Source organism: Blennius ocellaris, assembly GCF_963422515.1.
Source record: "Blennius ocellaris genome assembly, chromosome: 10".
Lineage (NCBI taxonomy): Eukaryota > Metazoa > Chordata > Actinopteri > Blenniiformes > Blenniidae > Blennius > Blennius ocellaris.
In genome coordinates, this window is record NC_137659.1 from 216292 (window position 1) to 231291 (window position 15000).

The window sequence follows — 15000 nt, forward strand, 5'->3', positions numbered from 1 at the left end:
CAATCAAGGTAGGCTCCTCCCCCCTTTGGCTCCTCCCACAATCAGGTAGCTCTGCTCTGGCACATGGCGCCACGAGAGGAAGTACTTCCTCCTCTTCCGATAGATGGGCGTGTGTGGGGGCGGAGCCAGTCCAGCTCACACAGACACAGCAGATTCTGAATGTAGCTGCTGGAATCTAATATTCTAATGGAGGAGAATCAGGTTCCTCCTGGTGCAGAACAGACCCGGTTCCACCTTAATGAGGTTCCTCCTGGTCCAGAACAGACCCGGTTCCACCTTAATGAGGTTCCTCCTGGTGCAGAACAGACCCGGTTCCACCTTAATGAGGTTCCTCCTGGTGCAGAACAGACCTGGTTCCACCTTAATGAGGTTCCTCCTGGTGCAGAACAGACCTGGTTCCACCTTAATGAGGTTCCTCCTGGTGCAGAACAGACCTGGTTCCACCTTAATGAGGTTCCTCCTGGTGCAGAACAGACCTGGTTCCACTTTAATGAGGTTCCTCCTGGTGCAGAACAGACCTGGTTCCACCTTAATGAGGTTCCTCCTGGTGCAGAACAGACCCGGTTCCACCTTAATGAGGTTCCTCCTGGTTGCAGAACAGACCCGGTTCCACCTTAATGAGGTTCCTCCTGGTGCAGAACAGACCTGGTTCCACCTTAATGAGGTTCCTCCTGGTGCAGAACAGACCCGGTTCCACCTTAATGAGGTTCCTCCTGGTGCAGAACAGACCCGGTTCCACCTTAACGAGGTTCCTCCTGGTGCAGAACAGACCCGGTTCCACCTTAATGAGGTTCCTCCTTGTGCAGAACAGACCTGGTTCCACCTTAACGAGGTTCCTCCTGGTGCAGAACAGACCCGGTTCCACCTTAACGAGGTTCCTCCTGGTGCAGAACAGACCCGGTTCCACCTTAATGAGGTTCCTCCTTGTGCAGAACAGACCTGGTTCCACCTTAATGAGGTTCCTCCTTGTGCAGAACAGACCTGGTTCCACCTTAATGAGGTTCCTCCTTGTGCAGAACAGACCTGGTTCCACCTTAATGAGGTTCCTCCTTGTGCAGAACAGACCCGGTTCCACCTTAATGAGGTTCCTCCTTGTGCAGAACAGACCTGGTTCCACCTTAATGAGGTTCCTCCTTGTGCAGAACAGACCTGGTTCCACCTTAATGAGGTTCCTCCTGGTGCAGGACAGACCTGGTTCCACCTTAATGAGGTTCCTCCTGGTTGCAGAACAGACCTGGTTCCACCTTAACGCCAACGCTGCCTCTGGGGTCCGGAGCGCTGCCATACATGGCCACAATCGTCCCGCAGAGCGATGGGGGGGGGGGGGGGGGGGGTCTGATGGAGTGAGGAGTTTAAAATAGGAGAGATGGAATGCCAGAGGAAATGAAGGAGAAGGAGCGAGGGTGGAGGGTGGGGGGGAGTGGTGGAGGGGGGTGGGGGGGGGGGTGGGGGCCGTCAGCCAAGCTAAACACAGGAAGCGCCAAAGAAACATCTTTTAAGAGGAACTGAGATCCTGTAATTCACCACGTCAAACACTCCACCTCCTCCACCTTCAGTCTCCACCTCCTCCACCTTCAGTCTCCACCTCCTCCACCCTCAGACTCCACCTCCTCCACCTTCAGTCTCCATCTCCTCCACCTTCAGTCTCCATCTCCTCCACCTTCAGTCTCCACCTCCTCCACCCTCAGACTCCACCTCCTCCACCCTCAGACTCCACCTCATCCACCTTCAGTCTCCATCTCCTCCACCTTCAGTCTACATCTCCTCCACCTTCAGACTCCACCTCCTCCACCCTCAGACTCCATCTCCTCCACCTTCAGACTCCACCTCCTCCACCCTCAGACTCCACCTCCTCCACCTTCAGACTCCACCTCCTCCGTTTGATTCAGAGGAAGCTTCACTTTAACATACAAAGTGTGTGACGTTGAGATCGGGGACCCGTTTCCATGACAACGGTTCTCGTGACGTCACCTAAAGCGTTTCCACGGCAGCAGCAGACGAACTGACACCATGTAGTTAGTGTTCCGGGCCACAGGAGGCGCTGTGGCGGGTTCAGGGTTCACGTTCTAGTGACTGATGAGGAACCAGAGGCTCTCAACGACTAAACTACTGATCTGGAACGTCAAACTAGAAAACTAGCGCCAGTCAAGCCGCTGCAGGTCGGCCATGTTGGTTTACTGGAGCAGCAGCGACAGGCTCCGCCTCCTCCGGACCATGGAGGTGAGCAGCGACAGGCTCCTCCTCCTCCGGGCCATGGAGGTGAGCGGCGACAGGCTCCGCCTCCTCAGGATCATGGAGGTGAGCATCGACAGGCTCCGCCTCCTCCGGACCATGGAGGTGATCGTCGACAGGCTCCGCCTCCTCTGGACCATGGAGGTGATCGGCGACACGCTCCTCCTCCTCCGGACCATGGAGGTGAGCAGCGACAGGCTCCGCCTCCTCTGGACCATGGAGGTGATCGGCGACACGCTCCTCCTCCTCCGGACCATGGAGGTGATCGTCGACGGGCTCCGCCTCCTCTGGACCATGGAGGTGATCGGCGACACGCTCCTCCTCCTCCGGGCCATGGAGGTGAGCGGCGACAGGCTCCGCCTCCTCCGGTCCATGGAGGTGAGCATCGACAGGCTCCGCCTCCTCCGGTCCATGGAGGTGAGCATCGACAGGCTCCGCCTCCTCTGGACCGTGGAGGTGAGCATCGACAGGCTCCGCCTCCTCTGGACCATGGAGGTGAGCAGCGACAGGCTCCGCCTCCTCTGGACCATGGAGGTGAGCACTGACAGGCTCCGCCTCCTCAGGACCATGGAGGTGATCGGCGACAGGCTCCTCCTCCTCCGGGCCATGGAGGTGAACGGCGACAGGCTCCGCCTCCTCCGGACCATGGAGGTGAACGGCGACAGGCTCCGCCTCCTCCGGGCCATGGAGGTGAGCGGCGACAGGCTCCGCCTCCTCCGGGCCATGGAGGTGATCGGCGACAGGCTCCTCCTCCTCCGGGCCATGGAGGTGAGCGGCGACAGGCTCCTCCTCCTCCGGGCCATGGAGGTGAACGGCGACAGGCTCCTCCTCCTCCGGGCCATGGAGGTGAGCAGCAACAGGCTCCGCCTCCTCCGGGCCATGGAGGTGAGCAGCGACAGGCTCCGCCTCCTCTGGATCAGAATACCGGTGTTTTGGCTGCTCTGGTACTGGTGCTGGTGTGGACGGGGTGTTTTGGCCTTGCTCAGGTAAGGCAGCAGGAGGAGCGTAGGGCAGCGGTAAGGGCGCCAGCGACAGGAGAAGAAGTGAGGCGCAGCGACAAGGAAGGGATGAATATTCCTAAAGGATCAATTCTGGCTCTTTATTTCCGGTTCTTGATTTTCTTAATGTAGTTTTGCTCCTTTGTTTTATTCTTTGTGACAAAAACTGTAAATATTGAACTGAATCTGCTTCTTAAAACTACAAAGTGTCGTTTTTACTCGAGATCAGTTCCAATAGAAACTCACATTGTTCCTTCGGGGAATTTTTTATTTTATTTTTTTTAGGGCAAATCGTCTCGCCCTGCCTCGTGTGTGTGTGTGTGTGTGTGTGTGTGTGTGTGTGTGTGTGTGTGTGTGTCCTGCCATCAGCGTTCAGTCCGTCTCCATATGTGCATCAAATATGAGCATACATTATATATAACATCTTTCTAGGTCTCTGTGTGTGTGTGTGTGTGTGTGTGTGTGTGTGTGTGTGTGTGTGTGTGTGTGTGTGTGTGTGTGTGTGTGTGTGTGTGTGTGTGTGTGTGTGTGTGTGTGTGTGTGTGTGTGTGTGTGTGTGTGTGTCCTGCCACCCGGAGGCGAGGTGAGGCGACACATCTGGATCAGTAAAGCCTCTGTAACTGTGCCACATTTCAATAATGCAGCGGCTCTGATTCACACACCTGAAGCTCCGTCTCCGTCTCCGTCTCCGTCTCCCGGGAGACGGGGGGTTTGGACGGCGTGAGGCCAGACGTCTGGAGGTCAGTGCAGCGGCAGTGATTTCTTTTCCTTCTGGACGTAAACGGACGGATTTGTTAGCTGGAAGGTATTTGTTCATCTGATATCATGAATCTGCTAAATCTACGTGTATATTTCTATATATGTAATATTTTCAGCAGCTTAAATCTGCTTCCTGCTCCTTCATGCTGCGTGTGCATGAAGCTAGACACGGTAGTTTTGTGTCGACTGGCGAGAGAAACGACATGTTTTCATTTTGCTTTATGTTTCATAAAAAACTGTGATTCTGGGAAATAATTAACTGGGAAGTTTCTGATAGAATAAGACTTTATGACACTTTGATTCTCTGCTCAAATTCTGATTGGCTTGAAAATGAACCCGTGTTTTGACCATAGTTCTCAGTCCAGGTGCATCATGGGAAATGTAGTTTTCATTATCAGATGAGCAGCTCCAGATGTTCGCCGCTGAAGCTCAGGACAGTTTTTATCTGGTGTGTGTGTGTGTGTGTGTGTGTGTGTGTGTGTGTGTGTGTGTGTGTGTGTGTGTGTGTGTGTGTGTGTGTGTGTGTGTGTGTGTGTGTGTGTGTGTGTGTGTGTGTGTGTGTGTGTGTGTGTGTGTGTGTGTGTGTTATATGAAATAATCTGCATGGATCATCACAGACTCAGGTTCTGGGTTCCGGCTGTCTGAGTATTCCAGTTTCTCAGTTCCTAGTTCCCAGTTCCTAGTTCCCAGTTCCCCAGTTCCTAGTTCCCAGTTCCCCAGTTTCCTAGTTCCGTTTCCCAGTTCCCAGTTTCCCAGTTCCTAGTTCCTAGTTCCCAGTTCCTAGTTCCCAGTTTCCCAGTTCCCAATTCCTAGTTCCCTGTTCCCAGTTTCCTGAAGTGGGAATACTGAGATCAGTTCCAGGAAGTGACGTCGTTCAGCTCTGATCAACAGAGAAGAAAGAATTCAGTCAAAGCTCCTCCAGACTTTGAAGTTCAAAGCAGATGTCTTTGTTCTTCTGACCCACACATGTTGGCCTCTGCTGCTGCTGCTGCTGCTGGGTGTGGATCTGCTGCAGCGCCCCCCGGTGGCGGCTGCAGGTCCTGCAGGGGGAAAAAACGATCCAGTGGAAAGAACAAGTGAAAAAAAACAAGCTCAGAATGAAGAATATGAGATATTTTAGTTCCAGACGTTTAAAATGTGAAACAAAATGAAATTAATTTAATTTAAACTTAAAGTTTATTAGTTTAAAAAACAACAAAGTGAAATTTTCTCGCTGAACAAAATCCTTCACCTCCTCAGGAAACTAAAGTATTTGTACTTCATGGTAATCCAATTACTGCAGTTTCCCCTCTTTTTCTCTTCCTCTGCTTCTTCCTCTCACTGAACTCACTCCTCTCTCTCTCTCTCTCTCTCCCTCTTTCCTTTTTAGGTGCTCCTCGCACGCTCACCCTCAACCCTTCACACCCCTTCTCTGGTCATCACACCTCCTTTTATCTCATCACTCCTTCCTCTCCTCCTTTTCCCCCCCATTCTTACGTTTCCTTCATGTTTCTGCTTCTGTCGTTTTCTCTCAGTTCTTTTCTTTTCTGGCTCGTCTCGACTCTATATGGTCTCTCTCTTTCTCTCTCTCTCGCTCTTTCTCTCTCTCTTTTTCTCTTTCTGTCTCTCTCTTTCTCTCTTTCTCTCTCTCTCTCTTTTTCTCTCTCTCTCTTTCTCTCTCTCTTTCTCTCGCTCTCTTTATCTCTCTCTCTTTCTCTCTCCCTCTCACTCATTCTCTCTCGCTCTTTCTCTCTCTCACTTCCCCCTCTGTCTCTCCCCACTCTCTTTCTCTCTCTCTCATTATCTCTCTCTTTCTCTCTCACTCTTTCTCTCTAACTCATTCTCTCTCTTTCTCTCTCTCACTTCCCCCTCTGTCCCTCCCTCCCTCTCTCTCTCTCTCTCAGTTGTTCCCTCCCTCCCTCGCTCTCACTCTCTCTCCCTCCCTCTCCCTCCCTCCCTCCCTCTCTCTCTCAGTTGTTCCCTCCCTCCCTCCCTCCCTCTCTCTCTCTCTCAGTTGTTCCCTCCCTCCCTCCCTCGCTCTCACTCTCTCTCCCTCTCCCTCCCTCCCTCCCTCCCTCCCTCGCTCCCTCTCTCTAAAGCCACCTCAGTATGAAACCTGGTGTAAAGCCAGTGAAACGTGTCTCGTTCATTCTGCCCTGCGTCTTGACTGGCAGGTTGCAGCACCACAGTCTGGACCCTGCAGGGACGGAGGGTTGTCGTCTCCCTCCTCCTGGACTTGCAGGCCTGAGAGCAGAGCAGCTCCGGGTGGAGCCCTGCAGTGGGCGGGGCCTGCCGGAGTGGGCGGGGCCTGTTCTCTGAGGACGTGACGGTTAATAATTCAGAGGCGGTTTATGGTGCAGCTCCAGCAGTCGAGTCTCGTTCACATCAGCTGGTTCTCTGCTGGAAACACTTTCCTGCAGCTCCGGTTCCCGTCCACGAGGCCGCGGGACGAGGGACGAGGGACGGGACGGAACGTTGAGTGTCTGATGTCCTGCAGAGACGCCGGCGTTGTTTTTCCTTCCAGTTCTGTTCAATCAGTGTCAAACATTAAGAACTCGTCCACCAGAGGAACGAATCCAAACCACTGGGAGGAACTCTGACAATTCACTGCAGTACCTTTATTCTACCACCGGGGGGGGGGGGGGGGCGCACTTTAGTCTGTTTTCTGTGCTGAGTCAGGATTAATAGAAGAAGAAATGTGTCCACGTTAAAGAGAATTCCTAGGTTTTAGAGTTTATTCTGATCGTAACAGTTTAGTTCTCCAGAGTTCCACTCATGGTTTTTTTTACACTCCTTCGGTTTCCTTCAGTGTTTGAGTCAGACTCTTTCATTTCGCCCTTTCATTTCACCTTTCATTTCACCCTTTCATTTCACCTTACATTTCACTCTTTCATTTCACCCTTTCATTTCACCCTTTCATTTCACCTTTCATTTCACCTTACATTTCACTCTTTCATTTCACCCTTTCATTTCACCCTTTCATTTCACCTTTCATTTCACCTTACATTTCACTCTTTCATTTCACCCTTTCATTTCACCCTTTCATTTCACCCTTTCATTTCACCCTTTCATTTCACCCTTTCATTTCACCTTTCATTTCACCCTTTCATTTCACCTTACATTTCACTCTTTCATTTCACCCTTTCATTTCACCCTTTCATTTCACCTTTCATTTCACCTTACATTTCACTCTTTCGTTTCACCCTTTCATTTCACCCTTTCATTTCACCTTTCATTTCACCTTACATTTCACTCTTTCATTTCACCCTTTCATTTCACCCTTTCATTTCACCCTTTCATTTCACCTTACATTTCACTCTTTCATTTCACCCTTTCATTTCACCCTTTCATTTCACCTTTCATTTCACTCTTTCATTTCACCCTTTCATTTCACCTTTCATTTCACCCTTTCATTTCACCTTTCATTTCACCCTTTCATTTCACCTTACATTTCACTCTTTCATTTCACCCTATCATTTCACCCTTTCATTTCACCCTTTCATCCTCCAGTGGCAGAATCCTGACGCCATTCTGCAGCTCGTTGAAATTAAACCCGCCTGAATAAACCAACACATCTTTTCTGATTCAACCGTTTAATTTCAGATTTTATTCTTAGTCACACTCCAGGGATGTTTTAAGCAGTGCGGCTGGGCGCCTCTGGGGGGCGCCAGAGAGCTGAAGGGCAGGCTGACGGGTTGCAGGAAGCCTCTTGTCGTCATGAATTTGGATTTTGACTTGGATTGAATTTTCAAAATGACGAAGGGAAGCGTAGCTACAGTTTCACAATATTAATTGTATTAAAAACTTGTAACTAGAAATAACAGAGTTCTGCTTTTTGAGATTCATTAAACGCGACTGAATCATTTTCTGGATTTCTGTGGCACTCAGACATGAAAGAGTCTTTCATGTTCTTTATCTTATTCTCGCTCTCTCTCTCTCTCTCTCTCTCAGGTGACATCACCCAGAAGGGCTATGAGAAGAAACGATCCCAGCTGATCGGAGCCTACCTCCCTCTGACTCCCGGTGAGTGTCCTGGTATCGTCCTGGTATCGTCCTGGTATCGTCCTGGTATCGTCCTGGTATCGTCCTGGTATCGTCCTGGTATCGTCCTGGTATCGTCCTGGTGTCGTCCTGGTGTCGTGTGTGTGTGTGTGTGTGTGTGTGTGTGTGTGTGTGTGTGTGTGTGTGTGTGTGTGTGTGTGTGTGTGTGTGTGTGTGTGTGTGTGTGTGTGTGTGTGTGTGTGTGTGTGTGAAGGGAAGTCATGATGGTCGGCGTGAGGGTGTGTGACGAGGAAAATATGTGGTGTTCACATGCAAGCCCTGCTGGGGGGTGGTCTGGAGATTGTCGTGACTCGGTGACACACACACACACACACACACACACACACACACACACACACACACACACACAGACCATACTGAACCGGCAGGGGCAGCGGTTCACTGTCACACCTCGCAGAGGTTGGACCTCCACCCTGTTGGACCTCCACCCCCGGTTGGACTTCCACCCGGTTGGACCTCCACCCTGTTGGACCTCCACCCTGTTGGACCTCCCCCCTGTTGGATCTCCACCCTGTTGGACATCCACCCGGTTGGACCTCCACCCTGTTGGACCTCCCCCCTGTTGGACCTCCACCCTGTTGGACCTCCACCCTGTTGGACCTCCACCTGGTTGGACCTCCACCCCCAGTTGGACCTCCACCCAGTTGGACCTCCACCCCCAGTTGGACCTCCCCCCGGTTGGACCTCCACCCTCTGTTGGACCTCCCCCCTGTTGGACCTCCACCCTGTTGGACCTCCACCCTGTTGGACCTCCACCTGGTTGGACCTCCACCCCCAGTTGGACCTCCACCCAGTTGGACCTCCACCCCCAGTTGGACCTCCACCCTGTTGGACCTCCACCCTGTTGGACCTCCACCTGGTTGGACCTCCACCCCCAGTTGGACCTCCACCCAGTTGGACCTCCACCCCCAGTTGGACCTCCCCCCGGTTGGACCTCCACCCTGTTGGACCTCCACCCTGTTGGACCTCCCCCCTGTTGGATCTCCACCCTGTTGGACCTCCCCCCTGTTGGACCTCCACCCTGTTGGACCTCCACCCTGTTGGACCTCCACCTGGTTGGACCTCCACCCCCAGTTGGACCTCCACCCAGTTGGACCTCCACCCCCAGTTGGACCTCCACCCTGTTGGACCTCCACCCTGTTGGACCTCCACCTGGTTGGACCTCCACCCCCAGTTGGACCTCCACCCAGTTGGACCTCCACCCCCAGTTGGACCTCCCCCCGGTTGGACCTCCCCCCAGTTGGACCTCCACCCTGTTGGACCTCCACCTGGTTGGACCTCCACCCCCAGTTGGACCTCCACCCAGTTGGACCTCCACCCCCAGTTGGACCTCCCCCCGGTTGGACCTCCACCCTGTTGGACCTCACCCCCGGTTGGACCTCCACCCTGTTGGACTTCCACCCTGTTGGACCTCCACCCCCGGTTGGACCTCACCCCCGGTTGGACCTCCACCCTGTTGGACTTCCACCCGGTTGGACCTCCACCCCCGGTTGGACCTCCCCCCAGTTGGACCTCCACCCTGTTGGACCTCCACCCTGTTGCTGTCCCTCTGAGCAGTTTGCATGTTTTCCCTGAACGTCGGTGAACTTTATTCTCTCGCTGTGTCTGAAAACCTGTTTGCAGTTTCTTTGCGGTCCTGCAGGCGTTCGGGGAAAAACGACTTTACAGGAATAACAAACACCTGAGTGACGCGAAGTAGAAGTATTTCCTCGGCGCTCAGACTTTCGCGAAGAGCAACGCCCACGGACTATTTTTGGAACTGTGGGGAATCTGACGTGGTTTTACTTATCGATGTCCTCCAGCGTCGTTCCTTCCAGGTCAATGTTCAGTCGATTCGCTGCAGTTTATATAACCACATAGCCGGGAACAATGAGAACCATGTGAAACCCGTCAAGGCCGCTCCTTGTCCTGGAATGAAGCCGGTCCTCCTCCACGTTTTGGTTTATATAAAGTCAAACGGCGTCAGTCGCTCCCCAGAGACTCTCGGCGGTCAGACGCCTCGCCGCCGGGCACGATGTCTCGAGGGGTGCAGCTGGAACAGGCGAAGTTCTGCTGCTCGCTGTGTCTCAACCTGCTGAAGGAGCCGGTGACGCTTCCCTGTGGCCACAGCTGCTGCATGAGCTGCATCTCCGGACACCTGGACCAGCAGGACGTGGCCCAGATCTACACCTGCCCCAGCTGCAAGGACATCTTCCTCCAGAGGCCCGCGCTGGTGAAGAACGGCATCCTGGCCTTCGTGGTGGAGCAGCTGAACGCGGCCGAACCCGGAGCCGTCCCCGACCGGCCGAGCCGCTACGCCGGGCCCAAGGACCAGGCCTGCGACGTCTGCACCGGGAGGAAACTGAAAGCTGCCAAGTTCTGTCGGCAATGTCTGGTCTCCTTCTGCGACGAGCACCTTCAGCCTCACCTGTCGGTTCCCGCGCTGAGGAAGCACCAGCTGGTGGAAGGGTCCGCGATGACGAGGCGGAGAACGCTGGGCTCGGTAGTGGCGCAGCTGAGCAGGGCGGCCCAGCAGGAAGCCACCGTCCAACCCGGAGACACTCCCTGTGACCTCTGTCCCGACGGCAACGGGAGGGCGGTGAAGTCCTGCCTCCAGTGCCTGGTCTCGTACTGCCAGGACCACCTGCAGCCACACCTCCATGCGGCGGCGCTGAGGAAACACCGGCTGGTGGACGTCCTCACCGACCTCCAGCAGAGCGTCTGCGCTCAGCATCAGGAGGTCATGAAGATGTTCTGTCGCACCGACCAGTGCTGCATCTGCTACCTCTGCTCCAAGGACGCCCACAAGGGCCACGACAAAGTGTCGGCGGCGGCGGAGCGGGCCGAGAAGCAGCGGGAGCTTCGGCTGACGCGGCAGACGATGCAGCGGTCGATCGGCGGCAAGCAGAACGACGTGACGCGGCTTCAGCAGGAGGAAGACTCTGTCCACCGCTCTGCCGAGGCCGTGCTGAGGAGCACGGAGACGACCTTCGCCGAACACGTCGCGACGCTTCAGGAGAGGCTCTCGGACATGAAGGACAAGATTCGATCTCGGGAGAAGTCCGAAGCGGGGCGGTTCCAGAAGGGCCGGGCGAAGCTGGAGGACGAGATCGCCACGCTGAGGAAGACCGACGCGGAGCTGGAGAAGCTGTCCACCGTGGAAGATCCCACGTATTTCCTCCTGGGCTACACGTCGCTGGCGAGACTCCCGAAGGACCCGCCCACCGTCGCCATCCGGCGGGTCCAGCACTTTGACAGGCTGCTGGCGTCCGTGTTGGACGCCAGGGAGAAACTGCAAGAGGTTCTCGGCGAAGAATACGCGAAGATGTCCATGGCCGTGGCCAGCGCGCCACTGCCGAATCCCGACGCCGAGCCGGAGACCCGAGCGGACTTCCTCCAGTACGCCTGCCGCGTCAGCCTGGACCCCAACACGGCGAACCCGCACCTGGCGCTGTCCGACGGGAACAGGAAGGTGGTCTTCACCTCGGCAGAGCAGGACTACCCCAGACACGCGGACCGCTTCACCTACACCTGGCAGGTCCTGAGCAAAGAGGGCCTGACGGGCCGCTGCTACCTGGAGGTGGAGCGCAACGGGAAGGGGGTTCTGGTCGCCCTGGCCCACAGGAGCATCGGCCGGTCGGGGACCTTCAGCGACTGCGTGTTCGGGGACAACGACAAGTCCTGGGCTCTGGACTGCTTCAAGAACAGCTACGAGTTCGTGCACGACCGGGTGAAGACCACCATCGCGGCCACGTGGTCGCCCAGGGTGGGCGTGTACCTGGATCACAAGGCGGGCGTCCTCGCCTTCTACAGCATCTCGGACACCATGACCCTCCTGCACAGGGTGCAGACCACCTTCGCCCAACCCCTGCACGTCGGGATGTGGCTGTCGGACGGCGCCGTCGCAGAGCTGAGCGACCTCCAGGCGGAGAGGTGAAGTACCAACGTCCACCACCGGGCGGACGAGGGAAGGAGACCTGAGGGGGACGTCTGGACACTGTGGGGACAAGGTTGTTGGACAGATTTGAGTCTTCCTGCCTTTTTTCTTTAAGGGTTTGAGGGTCTGTACGGTGGGAAGGGTCTGTTTCTCCTGAATGGTTGTTGAAGCTTGTGGGAAACGAAAGAAACACAAACGTGTGAGTTTGTTTTAAAGAAGTCACGATTATAAAGCGACGAGTCGCGTTCAAAACGGTGAACGTTGAGTAAATGTCAAATATTAATTTGATCACGCCACCGTTTGGGGTTCCGTTTCCGTGACAATGGGGCCGAAACACAACTTTTTGAAAACACCACTTTTTGAAAACGCGACTTTTTGAAAACACTACTTTTTGAAAACACTACTTTTGAAAACACCACTTTTTGAAAACACCACTTTTTGAAAACACGACTTTCAGGCTGTGTGTGTGTGCGTTTCTGCCGTTGTCGTGGAAACGGAGCTGCAGAATACGAAGTAACTAAAACGAAAACGCGCCTCATTAAGCAAACGTCTTTAAATCCACGTTAAATACTCTAATGTGTATATGAGTATATAAGTATATGTTGATTTATAAGTGTTGACGTGGTTTTGCATGTTTAGTCTGACCTGCTGCGGATCAAGTACTCGATTACATTAGCAGTTGAGTAACTGTTTGTCGTCCTTTCTTTGGATGTAAATATTTCCTAATTGGCTCTAAATGACCTGGAATGAATGACGAACTTGAAGGATGAGTGAACATCTGGGCGTCGTTCCTGTTGGGTGTCGTTCCTGTTGGGCGTCGTTCCTGTTGGGCGTCGTTCCTGTTGGGCGTCGTTCCTGTTGGGCGTCGTTCCTGTTGGGCGTCGTTCCTGTTGGGCGTCGTTCCTGTTGGGCGTCGTTCCTCGTGAGCAGATCGTCACAGATCGTCTACATTAGTTCAGAGGAAATTATTTATTGACGACAAGATAATAACCTGTTACCTGCTTCTATTGTCTTCTGTTTATGTTAACGTTTACTTTATGTGATCGGTGCAGACGACGCCTCTGGTTTAATACTTCTGGTGTCGACGGCGGTTGTTTGTTTGTTTGTTTTGTTTTTTTTTGTTGGGTTGTTGTTGTTTTTTTGCTTTGTGTTTGTTTACATGTTGTGACGAGCTGCAAGGAATAAAGTGAAGAATCAAACTGTTCTGGTGGCGTCTGTGTGCAGGAACGACACACCGAACGACTCCACACCGAACGACTCCACACCGAACGACTCCACACCCAACGACTCCACACCCAACGACTCCACACCGAACGACTCCACACCGAACGACTCCACACCGAACGACTCCACAGTGAACGACTCCACACCGAACGACTCCACACCCAACGACTCCACACCGAACGACTCCACACCCAACGACTCCACACCCAACGACTCCACACCCAACGACTCCACACCCAACGACTCCACACCGAACGACTCCACACCCAACGACTCCACACCCAACGACTCCACACCGAACGACTTCACACCGAACGACTTCACACCCAACGACTCCACACCCAACGACTCCACACCCAACGACTCCACACCCAACGACTCCACACCGAACGACTCCACACCCAACGACTCCACACCGAACGACTTCACACCGAACGACTCCACACCGAACGACTTCACAGTGAACGACTCCACACCGAACGACTCCACACCCAACGACTCCACACCCAACGACTCCACACCGAACGACTCCACACCGAACGACTCCACACCCAACGACTCCACACCCAACGACTCCACACCCAACGACTCCACACCCAACGACTCCACACCGAACGACTTCACACCGAACGACTTCACAGTGAACGACTCCACACCGAACGACTCCACACCCAACGACTCCACACCCAACGACTCCACACCGAACGACTCCACACCCAACGACTCCACACCGAACGACTTCACACCGAACGACTCCACACCGAACGACTTCACAGTGAACGACTCCACACCGAACGACTCCACACCCAACGACTCCACACCGAACGACTCCACACGTCTGTTCAGACTCGGTCCAGAGAGACGGTGTCTCAGGTGGTTGGACATTCAGGACATCAGAGATGCAGAACAACACCAGGAAGAATCTCGTTCTCACACATTCCAGGTTTCGAGAGACGAGATTCCTGAGAGTAGAACCGAGTGACGTCCAGTGAGAATCAGCAGGTTTTAGGGACAAATGGTCAAATTTGTGGGAATTTGATTTTAAAATCTTTCCTTCATGTTTGGCCTCAGAGAGACGACGTTACCTGTTGTCCTCTCATCACCTGGTCAGTTTGTCTCTGAATCAAACCCTCCGGTCCTCAGGAATGGACTCGTCCATGAGCCAGGAGAGGAGGACGTCCGTCAACCCGTCCTCGTCCTCCTCGCGGTACCACCGCCGGCGGTCGTCAGGCTCCAGAGACGAGCGCTACCGGTCAGGTGAGTCACACTGAGGGACGGACAGGTGAGACGGTCAGGTGAGATGGGCAGGGGAGGGACGTCAGGGGAGACAATCAGGGGAGGGACGATCAGGGGAGGGACGATCAGGTGAGATGATCAGGGGAGGGACAGTCAGGTGAGACGGTCAGTAGAGGGACGGTCAGGTGAGAGACAATCAGGGGAGGGACGGTCAGGGAACAATCAGGGGAGACGATCAGGGTAGGGACAGTCAGGTGAGACGGTCAGAGTAGGGACGATCAGGTGAGATGGTCAGGGTAGGGACAGTCATTTGAGACGATCAGGTGAGACGATCAGAGGAGGGACAGTCAGGTGAGACGATCAGAGGAGGGACAATCAGGTGAGACGATCAGGTGAAGGACTAAAACGGACACGTTCCACCTCCTGGACGTTAAACGCCTCAGTGTCCCTGACTCGTCCCACTGCGCCGTGTCCCTCCAGACGTCCACTCCGAGGCCGTCCAGGCCGCGCTGGCCAAGCACAAGGAGAGGAAGATGGCGGTGCCCATGCCGTCCAAACGGCGGTCGCTGGTGGTCCAGACCTCCATGGACGCCT

The 15000-nt window shown here is 54.2% G+C and overlaps 1 pseudogene across 1 annotated transcript in view; it reads left to right on the forward strand.

Annotated features, from left to right (window-relative positions):
- The window catches only part of LOC308135361 (disco-interacting protein 2 homolog C-like), a 58655-nt pseudogene that overhangs the window by 15452 nt on the left and 28203 nt on the right, over positions 1–15000 (forward strand). The window contains exons 2-4 of the transcript XR_013937249.1: positions 7920–7991; positions 14314–14427; positions 14887–15000. The exon at positions 14887–15000 is cut by the window's right edge and continues 12 nt beyond it. The product of XR_013937249.1 is annotated as a disco-interacting protein 2 homolog C-like (transcript). The remainder of the gene's footprint in view (positions 1–7919; positions 7992–14313; positions 14428–14886) is intronic.